This window comes from Giraffa tippelskirchi, chromosome 1, assembly GCF_054371585.1.
Source record: "Giraffa tippelskirchi isolate mGirTip1 chromosome 1, T2T-mGirTip1v1.2.pri, whole genome shotgun sequence".
NCBI lineage: Eukaryota > Metazoa > Chordata > Mammalia > Artiodactyla > Giraffidae > Giraffa > Giraffa tippelskirchi.
In genome coordinates this window covers 151,294,028-151,306,709 of record NC_137275.1, presented here as the reverse complement: position 1 = coordinate 151,306,709, position 12,682 = coordinate 151,294,028, and positions in this window count along the sequence as shown.

Below are 12,682 nucleotides of genomic sequence, written 5' to 3'. Positions count from 1 at the left end.
TTGATTCCTTCCCTCACTTGACAAAAGACAAGGTTAGGAATTCACTGAGGGAATTTTCGTTGATGGAATCCATAACATTTCAGACTGCCTGACTTTCCCCTGCCTGACTTTCCCCTTTACCTTTCCAAGTAAGTCACAGATGAATCAGCTATTGGTATGAAACAGGGGGCCCTAAAGAAGGGAGATTGGAATCTTATGGACCAGTGGGATAGTTGCAGAGAAATGTGTCAGCCTGTCCTTTGCTGTCACAGGAGCACAATGAAAGAATGTCTTGGAAAACACTTCAAATATGTCCTCTGGAATTTGTGGAGCATTGAGGAGATCAATGCTGAGGTGTTCCTCTCTCCTAGAAAAGTGTCAGAGCAAGAGGCAGACTGGAGCAGCCTGCAATGGAAGGACGAACAGAGAGGGAAAGGAAGTTTGGCAGTGTTTGAAGAGGCGATAGTGAATGAGCGCTCCCTTTCACCAAAGTGTCTAGGATACTCTGACAGTATAGAAAGTATCCAACTGAAAAAGCAGCCCCGGTGGGTAAGGCAACCCCACAGTTACCTTCAATGGGGCAGCAGCTGAGGGGAAAATGAGGGAGATAAGTTCGAAAATGCAACACTATCAAGAAATGAAAAGTTGCAGTAACAAAGGAAGTAGACCAATGTTTGCCCAACAACCTACGTACGAAGTGGCACACAGGAACCAGTATGTTGGTTCTGCCACAAAGAGAGAAGGGGCGATCTGATTGTCATAACACTGATCATATACATCTTCTTAAACCATTTCTTCCCTTCATCCTGACGATGACCCTAGTGAGGCTAGAACCCACATGGGAATGGTAGATGAGGCATGTCACAAAGATAAACAAAAACAACAATAACAAAATCAGAGCCAGCTTTCTTTCCCCATCACAGGCCCTCTTATTTCTTTCCCCATCACCAGGCCCGATCTGGGAAAAGAAGGAGGAAGAGGTATGATTTGGATCTGAGCTAGAAGTTGATAAAGTTGGCCCCAGTGCTTTGGAATCAGGCTGACAGATAGAAGTGGTCAAATAAGTTTGATTGTGTGCTTAAGATGCCACCAATTAGACCGGAAAAAAGATAACTGCACCTGTACTAGTGAAGGAAAAAAAGAAAAAAAAGGACGTTTCTCCATTGTCCCCTACCAGGTTAGCCCATACAATATATCCATTGCACTTAAGTGTAAGGAAAGTTCAACACTGCCCAGGAAGATTCCATTTCAAAAAAACAACAATCAACCTCTCACCTCTTGGAGGTTTCAAGAAATATATAAAAGAGATTTAAGCATTTTCCTTCCCATATTCAAGTGATGTATACATGAACACACACACAAAACTTTTAGACAAGATATAAAAATTGTAGAGGAAAAGAGTGGTTTGATCATGGAAACTAGTTCCACTATTTTCTCACTTCCAAATATTTGTGTCTTCTGTGTCAAGCAATACTGTGGTGAATTTTACAGAGATCAGGATCCGTGCTTCCTAATAGTTATCATGACTCAAAATAATTTCCAACACACCTCAAAACAGACAATTAGACTGAACTGGAAGAGGAAGAGGAAGAAAGAAGTCTGGGGAACCTAAGATAGATCTGAGATGTTCTTTTATTTAAATTTATTTATTTTTAATAGGAGGCTAATTGCTTTACAATGTTGTGTTGATTTCTGCCGAACATCAACATGAATCAGCCATACGTATACATATGTCCCTTCCCTCCTGAACCTCCTTTCCACCTCCCATCCCATCCCTCTAGGTTGTCACAGAGCACCAAGTTGAGCTCCCTATGTCACACAACAAATTCCCACTGGCTATCCATTTTACATATGGTAATGTATATGTTTCAATGCTACTCAATCTGAGATGCTCTTGATAAACAATACAGTAAAATGTTGAATTTAATTGTTTTGACAGAGAAAATGTGAAGATTACACACTATAATACTATTGGGTTATGACCACATTCTTTCATTCAAAAGTACACTGAGTGCTTATATTTTATAGTTATAGAAAATAAAGATAGTACTTAATAATTGTATAATTTTGAGAAAAGGTTTAGTGTAATTAAACAGCCATCAACAACCCACATAAAAATCAATGCATGTCTACACACACATACAGACACTTTAAAGCAGTCACGTTAAGGTGGCTTTCCTACATGTAGTAGTCGAATGATCAAGAGAAAATGGGATGATGAGTGACTGCTTTGTGGAGAAGATAATCATTACACTGAGTTTGAAAGATGACTAGAAGTCACTCAGGCATACAAGGAGCAGAGCTAAGTCAGCTGAGATATTTCTAGGTGAGGGAAGCACATCTTTGGAAGGAATGGAAAATGCCAGTAGTTCATTCAGCTTAGATGACACATGAGGATGTTCAAAGCACCAAATGTAAATAAAGGAAAAGATCAAGAAGCATGCTTTTCCCAACTCTCAGAGCAAGCTTTGAGATAGTGAGAGAAAAAAACAGTGAGTGGAGCTCAAAGAGTCCCACTGTTCAGCCACAGAACTCTAGTTTCATGTTTTATACGTATGTTATCTTCCATGTTAGATTTAGATTTCAGCTGAAATGTTCTGCAACTTAAAAAAAAAAAAAATCATCATCCATGGATCTTGAAAAGTAATGGAAGGCACATGGACAGAGAAAAAGCACCAATAAAAAAATCCCCAAAGAGACGACAAAGAATAAATGACAACTATGAAGGACTTTCAATACCATTGACCTTTTCTGAAACACTTCCTTTGTTTCAGTGATCTGTTTCCTGTTCTCCAATTATCCCAAATTGCCTCTTGATACTCTCTTTCTCTAACAACTTTTCTTCAACCCATACTTTAAATAATCACTGATAAATTCATTCTTTAAATAGACATTATAACTCAGAAAATGAAAACATTAATCAGAAGAAACACCCACTCTAGTGAGGAAACAGAATGGAGGCCAGATAACTTACAATAAGCCACGTACTGTCAGTTGCTTGAATAAACAGCTTTTATTCCCAGAGAAAATGAAACTGACCTGGAAGAAAATGCATGGTTTCTGGATTAGGTTTTCACATGTTCAAATCTCATCTCTGCCATATCTTAGCTATGTGACCTTGGTTTCACTTTTTTTTTTTTCCAATTATTAGCTCTATCTACACTTCAATTTTATCTCCTGTGAAATAAGGAATAATAGAAGCACCTGTTTTATTGCATCACAGTAAACACTGAGTAAACACTGAGTTGGAGAGGGCAATGGCACCCCACTCCAGTACTCTTGCCTGGGAATCCCATGGACGGAGGAGCCTGGTAGGCTACAGTCCATGGGGTCACAAAGAGTCGGACACGACTGAGCGACTTCACTTTTTCACAAACACTGAGAGTAAATAAGGATGTAAAGTGCTCAGCCGTGTACTTGCCATAGATAACCATTGACTAACTCATAGTGACAATGACCATAATGGAGAGGAGAAGCAAAGGAAGGATGGAAAATAGAAGCATAAAGGAATGTTTCACAGAGAAGGTAAGTTTAAGCTATATCTTAATCCATAAATAGAAATTCACTAGTTGAGCAGGAGGAGAAAGGGATTTCCAGGCAAAGGGCCTGTGGTGTTCCCAGGTTGTCTTTTCAGGTTACCACACCCTGCTCTAGGAAATGACATCAATCACTATCCTGCCTTCCATTCTCAACTAGGCTCAGCTCAGTTCAGTCACTCAGTCCTGTCTGACTCTTTGTGACCACAGGGAGCGCAGCATGCCAGGCCTTCCTGTCCATCACCAACTTCTGGAGTTTACTCAAACTCATGTCCTTTGAGCCAGTGATACCATCCAACCATCTCATCCTCTGTCATCCCCTTCTGTTCCTGCCTTCAATCTTTCCCAGCATCAGGGTCTCTTCAAAAGAGTCCGTTATTTGCATCAGGTGGCCAAAGTATTGAAGTTTCAGCTTCAGCATCAGTCCTTCCAATGAACACCCAGGACTGATCTCCTTTAGGATGGACTGGTTGGATCTCCTTGCTGTCCAAGGGGCTCTCAAGAGTCTTCCCCAATACCACAGTTCAAAAGCATCAATTCTTCAGTGCAGAGCTTTCTTTACAGTCCAACTCTCACATCCATACATGACTACTGGAAAAACCATAGCCTTGTCTAGAAGGACCTTTGTTGGCAAAGTAATGTCTATGCTTTTTAATATGCTGTCTAGATTGGTCATAACTTTTCTTCCAAGGAGCAAGTGTCTTTTAATTTCATGACTGGAATCATCATCTGCAGTGATTATGGAGCCCTCAAAATAAAGTCTGTCACTGTTTCCATTGTTTCCCCACCTATTTGTCATGAAGTGATGGGACCGGATGCCATGATCTTAGTTTTCTGAATGTTGAGCTTTAAGCCAACTTTTTCACTCTCCTCTTTCACTTTCATCAAGTGGCTCTTTAGTTTTCTTCACTTCCTGCCATAAGGGTGGTGTCATCTGCATAACTAAGGTTATTGATATTTTTCCCGGTAATCTTGATTCCAGCTTGTTCTTCATCCAGCCCAGCATTTCTCATGATGTATTCTGCATATAAGTTAAATAAGCAGGGTGACAATATACAGCCTTGATGTACTCTTTTTCCTATTTGGAACCAGTCTGTTGTTCCATGTCCAGTTCTAACTGTTGCTTTCTGACCTGCATAAAGATTTCCCAGGAGACAGATCAGGTGGTCTGGCATTCCCATCTCTTTAAGAAATTTCCTCAGTTTGTTGTGATCCACACAGTCAAAGGCTTTGGCATAGTCAATAAAGCAGATGTTTTTCTGGAACTCTCTTGCTTTTTTGATGATCCAACAGATGTTGGCAAGTGGATCTCTGGTTTCTCTGCCTTTTCTAAATCCAGCTTAAACATCTGGAAGTTCTCGGTTCATGTACTGTTGAGGCCTGGATTGGAGAATTTTGAGCATTACTTTGCTAGCATATGAGATGAGTGCAATTGTGTGGTAGTCTGAGCATTCTTTGGCATTGCCTTTCTTTGGGATTGGAATGAAAACTGACCTTTTCCAGTCCTGTGGCCACTGCTGAGTTTTCCAAATTTTCTGGCATATTGAGTGCCACACTTTCACAGCATCCTCTTTTAGGATTTGAGATAGCTCAACTGGAATCCCAACACCTTCACTAGCTTTGTTCGTAGTGATGTTTTCTAAGGCCCACTTGACTTCACATTCCAGACTGGCTGTAGGCTGGTAATCACACCACCATGATTATCTGGGTCATAAAGACCTTTTTTGTACAATTCTTCTGTGTATTCTTGCCACGTCTTCTTAATACCTTTGGCTTCTGTTAGGTCCATACCATTTCTGTCCTTTATTGTGCCCATCTTTGCATGAAATGTTCCATTGATATCTCTAATTTTCTTGAATAGATCTCTAGCCATTCCCATTCAATTGTTTTCCTCTATTTCTTTGCAGTGATCACTGAGAAAGGCTTTCTTATGTCTCCTTGCTATTCTTTGGAACTCTACATTCAAATGGGTATATCTTTCCTTTTCCCTTTTGCTTTTCACGTCTTTTCTTTTCTCAGCTCTTTGTAAGGCCTCCTCAGACAACCATTTTGCTTTTTTCCATTTCTTTTTTGGGGATGGTCTGGATCCCTGCCTCCTGTACAATGTCACAAACCTCTGTCCATAGTTCTTCAGGCACTCTGTCTATAAGATCTAATCCCTTGAATCTATTTGTCACTTCCACTGTATAATGGTAACGGATTTGATTTAGCTCATACCTGAATGGTCTAGTGGTTTTCCCTACTTTCTTCAATTTAAGTCTGAATTTTGCAATTAGGAGTTCATGATCTGAGCCAGTCAGCTCCCACTCTTGGTTTTGCTGACTGTATATAGTTTCTCCATCTTTAGCTGCAAAGAATATAATCAATCTGATTTCAGTATTGACCATCTGGTGATGTCCATGTGTAGAGTCTGCTCTTGTGGTGTTGGAAGAGAGTGTTTACTATGACATATTAATATATATATATGTTTTAAATGTAACAAAATAGTGTACGTTCATATAAGCCTTATAGAGTGGTAGAGTGATGATGTGGAAAAGCTTGCCTCCTGTACAATTAGTCTGAAAACATTCTTATAATGCCAGGCAAAGCTGGCTACAGTTCATGTTCTGTGCTCTAATGTGCTATTGTTATTTCCCTCCTTTCCTCTGAAACTACAAAGTTCTAAAGATGCCCATAGGGCAGCATGCAAATCATTCTTACTGCAAGATAGTCTGGTAATGATGCAGTAGAACAGTGTGGAAAGAAATATGGATATTGGGGTTAGACCTAAGTTAAAATTCTAGATATGAACTGAGTGAATTTGGGTAAAGTGAAGAAAACCCTTCCTTCATGTCATCTCCATATTTCTGGTTAATTCTCACTCATGTTTCAGGTTCAACTAAAGTCATGGCTCTAAAACCTTAGTAGTTTCAAAACAGAACTCTTACCATTTCTCCACACCCTCCATTTCCTATTGCCTCAAAACCTGCTTCCCCAGTGAGCAAAAGTATTAATCTTTTATCCCATTTCTCAGGCAAGAACATTGTCTGTCTCTGTTGCTTTCTTTCTTTTATTCAAACACTATATCCAACACACCAAGAATTCCTGGCAACAGTATCTTGGAAATAAATTCTGAATCTGATCACTTTTTATAACCTCAAGCAATACCATTTTAGTCCAGGTTCCCATCATTGCTGGATATCGTAATACCCTTCTATCTAAATTCCTGCCATCCTGCATCTTATTCTTTGTATAACAATTAGAGTCACCTTTATAAATGTGAATAAGATTACATCAATTGGCTGCTCAAAATACGCCAAAAGTTTTCCATCCAAATGAGGGGGGAAAAAGTCCAAAGACTTCTCCATGTCTACCAGACCCTATGGATATAGGCTTTTGGCAAATTCTCAAACATAATTACCCGCAGTCATCTCCTCACTCTAACCTTGACTGGCCTTGCTGCTCTAATTTGAACAATGCCAAGCACACCCTAACCTCAGGGCCATTACACCGTTTCCTCTGATCCACACATTTCCACTTGTCCCACTTGCTCTTGCACTCAGATCAGTGCTCACAGTTGTCTTCTCAGAGAGATCTCCCTTAACTACCCCATCAGGGGAAGTCTCTCTCCCCAGCCCTGTTTCCTGTTATGCTGTTAACTCTTTCTTCTCCCTCCCTAACATTACACATCTATGTGTCACCCTTATGGCACCACCCTTATGACACCACTCTTACAGCAGAAAGCAAAGAAGAACTAAAGAGCCTCTTGATGAAAGTGAAAGAGGAGAGTGAAAAAGTTCACTTAAAGCTCAACATTCAGAAAACTAAGATCATGGCAGCTGGTCCCATCTCTTCATGGCAAATAGATGGGGAAACAATGGAAACAGTGACAGACTTTATTTTGGGGGGCTCCGAAATCACTGCAGACGGTGACTGCAGCCATGAAATTAAAAGACGATTACTTCTTGGAAGAAAAGTTATGACCAACCTAGATAGCATATTAAAAAGCAGAGACATTACTTTACCAACAAAGGTCTGTCTAGTCAAAGCTATGGTTTTTCCAGTAGTCATGTATGGATGTGAGAGTTGAGCTATAAAAGAAGCCGAGCACTGAAGAATTGATGCTTTTGAACTGTGGTGTTGCAGAAGACTCTTGAGAGTCCCTTGGACTGCAAGGAGATCCAACCAGTCCATCCTAACGGAAATCAGTCCTGAATATTCATTGGAAGGACTGATGCAGAAGCTGAACCTCCAATACTTTGGCCACTTGATGCGAAGAGCTGACTCATTTGAAAAGACCTTGATGTTGGGAAAGATTGAAGGCAGGAGGAGAAGGGGATGACAGAGGATGAGATGGTTGGATGGCATCACTGATGCAATGGACATGAGTTTGAGTAGGCTCTGGGGGTTGGTGATGGACAGGGAAGCCTGGCGTCCCGCAGTCCATGGGGTTGCAAAGAGTCGGACATGACTGAGCAACTGAACTGAACTGAAGATGCATTTGTTTATTATATAGCTCCCGTAATGAATAATAATATCTATGATAACAGGATTTATGTCTCTTGTTGACTATCTCAGTACTAATCATAGTACCTTACACATGCTGGGTGGTTTTTAAATGTTTATTGAATGAATAGTGTCTGAATTGTTCCCTCACATACTTCACATATTCAGATACATCTCAGTATTCTCTGGCAATGTGTCCACTGTCATCACCATATATGTTTGTCCATAGCAATTATGATGCATCTGTTTACTTTTCTTTATCTATAATTAGATTATATTCTCTTTAGCGTCAGAAAACCACATCCATCTTGTTTACCACTGCATGTCTAATGTTGACCTCAAAAATTCATTGTATAATAAATTTCAATAAAAGTGCTTGATCATGCCATAAGGACTTGTTCTACCCTAAATAAATGAAAATCATGATAATAATAACACATATTCTTATTTTATACAACTGGAATCTTCTTAACAAGCTTGCCTACAGAGAGGAAAAAAACTGATTAAGAAGTAAGTACAGGTGTGAGAAACAAGCCATTTGTCATTTCTATTTTAATTTTAGAAGACAAAATCAACTTAATTTAGATTTATCATCCACAGGGTAAGTCAGTCTGAAATGAGGAAGATGTCTGTTGTTTTATCCAGCACTCTGGAAGTATTTTCCTAGACAAGGAAAAGAACAAGCATTGCAGCACTGTATTTGCCTCTTTTCTCTTCTATCACTGGGCACTAAATAGAAGCATATTTTTAGTCTAGGACTGTTGTGAAGGGAAGGACCAAATTTAAGCATATGTTTACAGAGTAAATAGGAAAAAAAAAAAAAAAGAGGTAAATTACCTTGCAACTGAAAAGCGGTTGATAACCTATCAGGAGGGTTGTCAAGTGATTGCATCATTGTTTTCAAGAGTAGAGATAGAAGATGATCTTAATCCCTAGAAAGAACTAAGTCAAATGACTGTCAAAGCAATAAAGTCACTCAGCAATGAACTGAGTGACTTCAACACTACAATTTTTGAATTGCTGTTTAGGGTATTTATTGAAAACAGCAATGAGTCCCTTGGAAAGCTTTTGAGTTTTATATTACAGAATACAGAATTTTGAGGCTTCATGTTTGTCCTCTCATAGAAATTTCTGTAATATAAATGACTAGAATTACAGAGTCCAGTGTTACCAATGTCCTCTGAAAAGGGGGAGTGTTCACTATTAAAATTTGGGAAGAATAAACATTATGGCAGATTCTTAGGTCATTAGAGTGTATGCCAACAGATCTTCTAAAGGACAAAATCATTTCGATCCAAAGCTCAGTAACAGATATTGTGTGGTTATAACAGCACAGTGAGCATGTGGGTGATTTCAGACCCAACACCCACCTTTTGCAATGAATACTTTTTCTCTCCTGTGTGAACACCACCAGAAAACTATGCCTTCTCTTCTCAGACTTCAGTGAACCTTTAGTCACCCTGTCTTTAAATATTCAAGAAGTCTTCAAGAAAGGGCAGCTTTAATTTTGAAGATGTTGTAACACACTGGAAAGCTACAAAAAACAGTGTGTCTCTCTCTGCTGACACCAAAGAATAAGTCTTATGAGGTCAAACAACTGAAAAGTAGGTCTTGGTTTGATAGAGTTTCTCCCAAGCTCTTGATCTTTGACATTTCAAATCTAGGTATGATACTGAAATCATCTACATGTTATATTACAAATCTTTTGATTGAAATCTTCAAAGTATGTAAGTGGTTGATAATGCAAGTAACACTACAGGTGACACTTTCCAAATAAAGCAGTAGATACACCAGATGGCAAAAGAAATACTGCGGAAACCACAAAGCAAGCACTGACTCCTTCTAAATTAATTAATTTCCTTGTTTTATTTTTCTAGCGAATCTTCTCTCCCTCTCTCTTGCTTTCCAAAATCTTACTGTTTCATAAGTAATCACATAGTTAATGATTTCATATGGTAATCACGGATAGTAATGTGACAAATGCTTTCAGAAAGGGTGAATTTGTTAACTTTTGCACATATTTCTATGGCATGAGCCTAAAACACGGTACAAAACCTTTGATATATTTAATATCTATTATTTCATTATCAATAGATCTTCCCTAAAGAATATTAATATAAATCTTAGGAGGTATTGTATATGTAATACTTGATGAAATTGTCTCACATATTTTATCTTTTTCAGCCACTCAAGCTCTCTTTTTTTCCTTAGTTTCAAGCTACTTGCAATGTTCCAGGAGATCTCATTTTATGCGTCAATATATATTCTAGGCACAGACATACATATAGAAACAAACTATCAAATGTAATAAAAAAAGAGGGGAAAGCCCTCAAAAAGTACAACGGATACAGAAATAAAATGACAGAATTCAGCATTTGTCAGCGTTATGTGTTACTGTGAGTCATGCAAATTAATACAAAAGTTTGTTTTATTGTTTAATTGTTTACTTCTTTCAGCACCCAATATTATTTGAAAATTTTATTTAAAATTTTTCTGAAAGCACTATAGAGATCAAAAAGGATGGAACCTCAACATATCAACATATTAACCTTAACTTGTCCCCCAAATTATTGCTTTGAAAAGATATTTATCAATCTAATGTTCTGAAAGATAATTACTAAAGCTTTGGTTACAACCTTCATTCCTCTGCCTCTTGTCTCTCTCTCACTCCCCCTCTTTCATTACCAAAGGTACTAGAGAATAAGTTAAAATTCTCAGGAGACACAAACCATTATTAAATAAATCCAGATACCTGACATGACCAAATATGTTCTAAATTTATAATTTTATGCTCAGATCTAAGTTCAGAGCTCTAAACTAGCAGCTGTTGTATCTTTATAGATTCCAAGGGCACGGCTATGAATTTTTTACTTTTAGATGTATTTTTTTACTGTTCGTAAAAGTCAGATCTCATAAATCTGCTAGTTTCAAAAATCTGCAGGTTTTTGAATAGTGGCCCTTGTATTTCGGTTTAAACCAAATGGGACCAAACTTATTACTTCTTTTCTGAAAGGTCATTTTTCATCAAGATTGTATTAGAAAATAAATCATTTAAAGCCATCCTTTGGATGGTTCCTTGCATGAAAGTCTTAAGAACAGGTAGTAAGAGGCCTTTTACAAAGCAAGGCTGATTTGTTAATCCAAAGTGGTCTGAAGCTGCCACCTTCTGGCACTTAGGCATTATTTCTCCAAATTCAGTATTCTACTGAGGGAACATGGCATAATTAGAACAACATGCACAGTATCTCCATCAATATTACAGAGAAGTCAGTTAAGCACAACAAAGGCAAAATGCCAACATCACGTGTTTGTGTGTGTGTGTGTGTGTGTGTGTGAACTATTAAGATGCTGTTAATAGAAGTAGGCTGCAGTGGCAGAGTTCTAGGAATCAAAAAAGTCACTATCAAAATCAGACAAGCTCTAGTACTTGAGACTGGGGTGTTCATAGATGCCTTAGAAAACAAAGTTTTTGAAGGATACAGATTCTGATTACATTTTTTTCAGTGTTCTTTCTCTTAACTACAGTAAATCACCACCTGGTACTTTATCAGTATTCTGCTTTAAGGCTAGTCAACACATTAATCCCTCACTGAATAACTGGATTTTAAACTTGGGAGTACTTAGAAATATAATTCAAAATATTATCTCTACTTACTAAATATTCAAAAATAAAAATTCACATTGTTAAAATACTTAAATGTATTTACTATTTTTTTCTTTTAAAAGTAAAATGAAATCTGCTTGATTATACTGATAATTCATGACAAATGATAGCTTTTTCCCCTTTGGAACAAGTTCTTGGGATCAATCAGGAGCAAATTTTAGAGCCTGAGGAACAGGCCAGATATGAAAACCTACTAGGCTCCACTTTGTTTTTCTGCAGCCATTTTTTTTCTTTTTTTTGGAAATAGCCAAAAAAATAAATTAAGTGTATTACTGTTTTTCCCATTTTCCTGTCTTTCATATAATGCTCTCCTCCAAGTGAAGGGCACCAGAGTTAGATACTTAGAATGAATAAAATAGCTCTAAGAAAAGAAACTTGCAACTTCTGTGATGCTGAGTAATTAAACAGACATACACAGCCTGCTGGAATTAGAGAACATAAGTGAAGATTAATGAGGCCTGAAAATGTAGGGTCCCACAGTCTCCAAACAACGTGCAAGGTGTTTTACCTCAGCTCTCTCCACGTGGAACAGCTGCCTATTTTCAAAGCAAGCAAAATTGTATTTGTTCTGCTTTCTTTCTGAAATGGTTTGTTGAAATCTAGGACAAAAGATTTAGCTTTAAAAAATAAGCTTTGGGGTAAATTATATGCAGAGTACATCATGCAAAATGCCAGGTTGGATGAAGTACAAGCTGGATTCAAGATTGTCAGGAGAAATATCAGCAACCTCAGATATGACAATGACACCATCCTAATGACAGAAAGCAAAGAGGAACTAAAGAGCCTCTTGATGAAGGTGAAAGAGGATAGTGTAAAAGCTGGCTTAAAACTCAAAACTCAACTCAGTCCATGGGGTTGCAAAGAGCTGGACACAACTGAGCACCTGAACAAGATCCCCATAATAGTTGGCCTTGTCCTCTGTCCTAGCTGTACAGTGCCCATGAGTAGGTACATGTGTTCTGAGGTTGTTTCCTAGTTTCCTTCCTAACCTTGGTGATCGGGGGCCAAGATCTCAGAC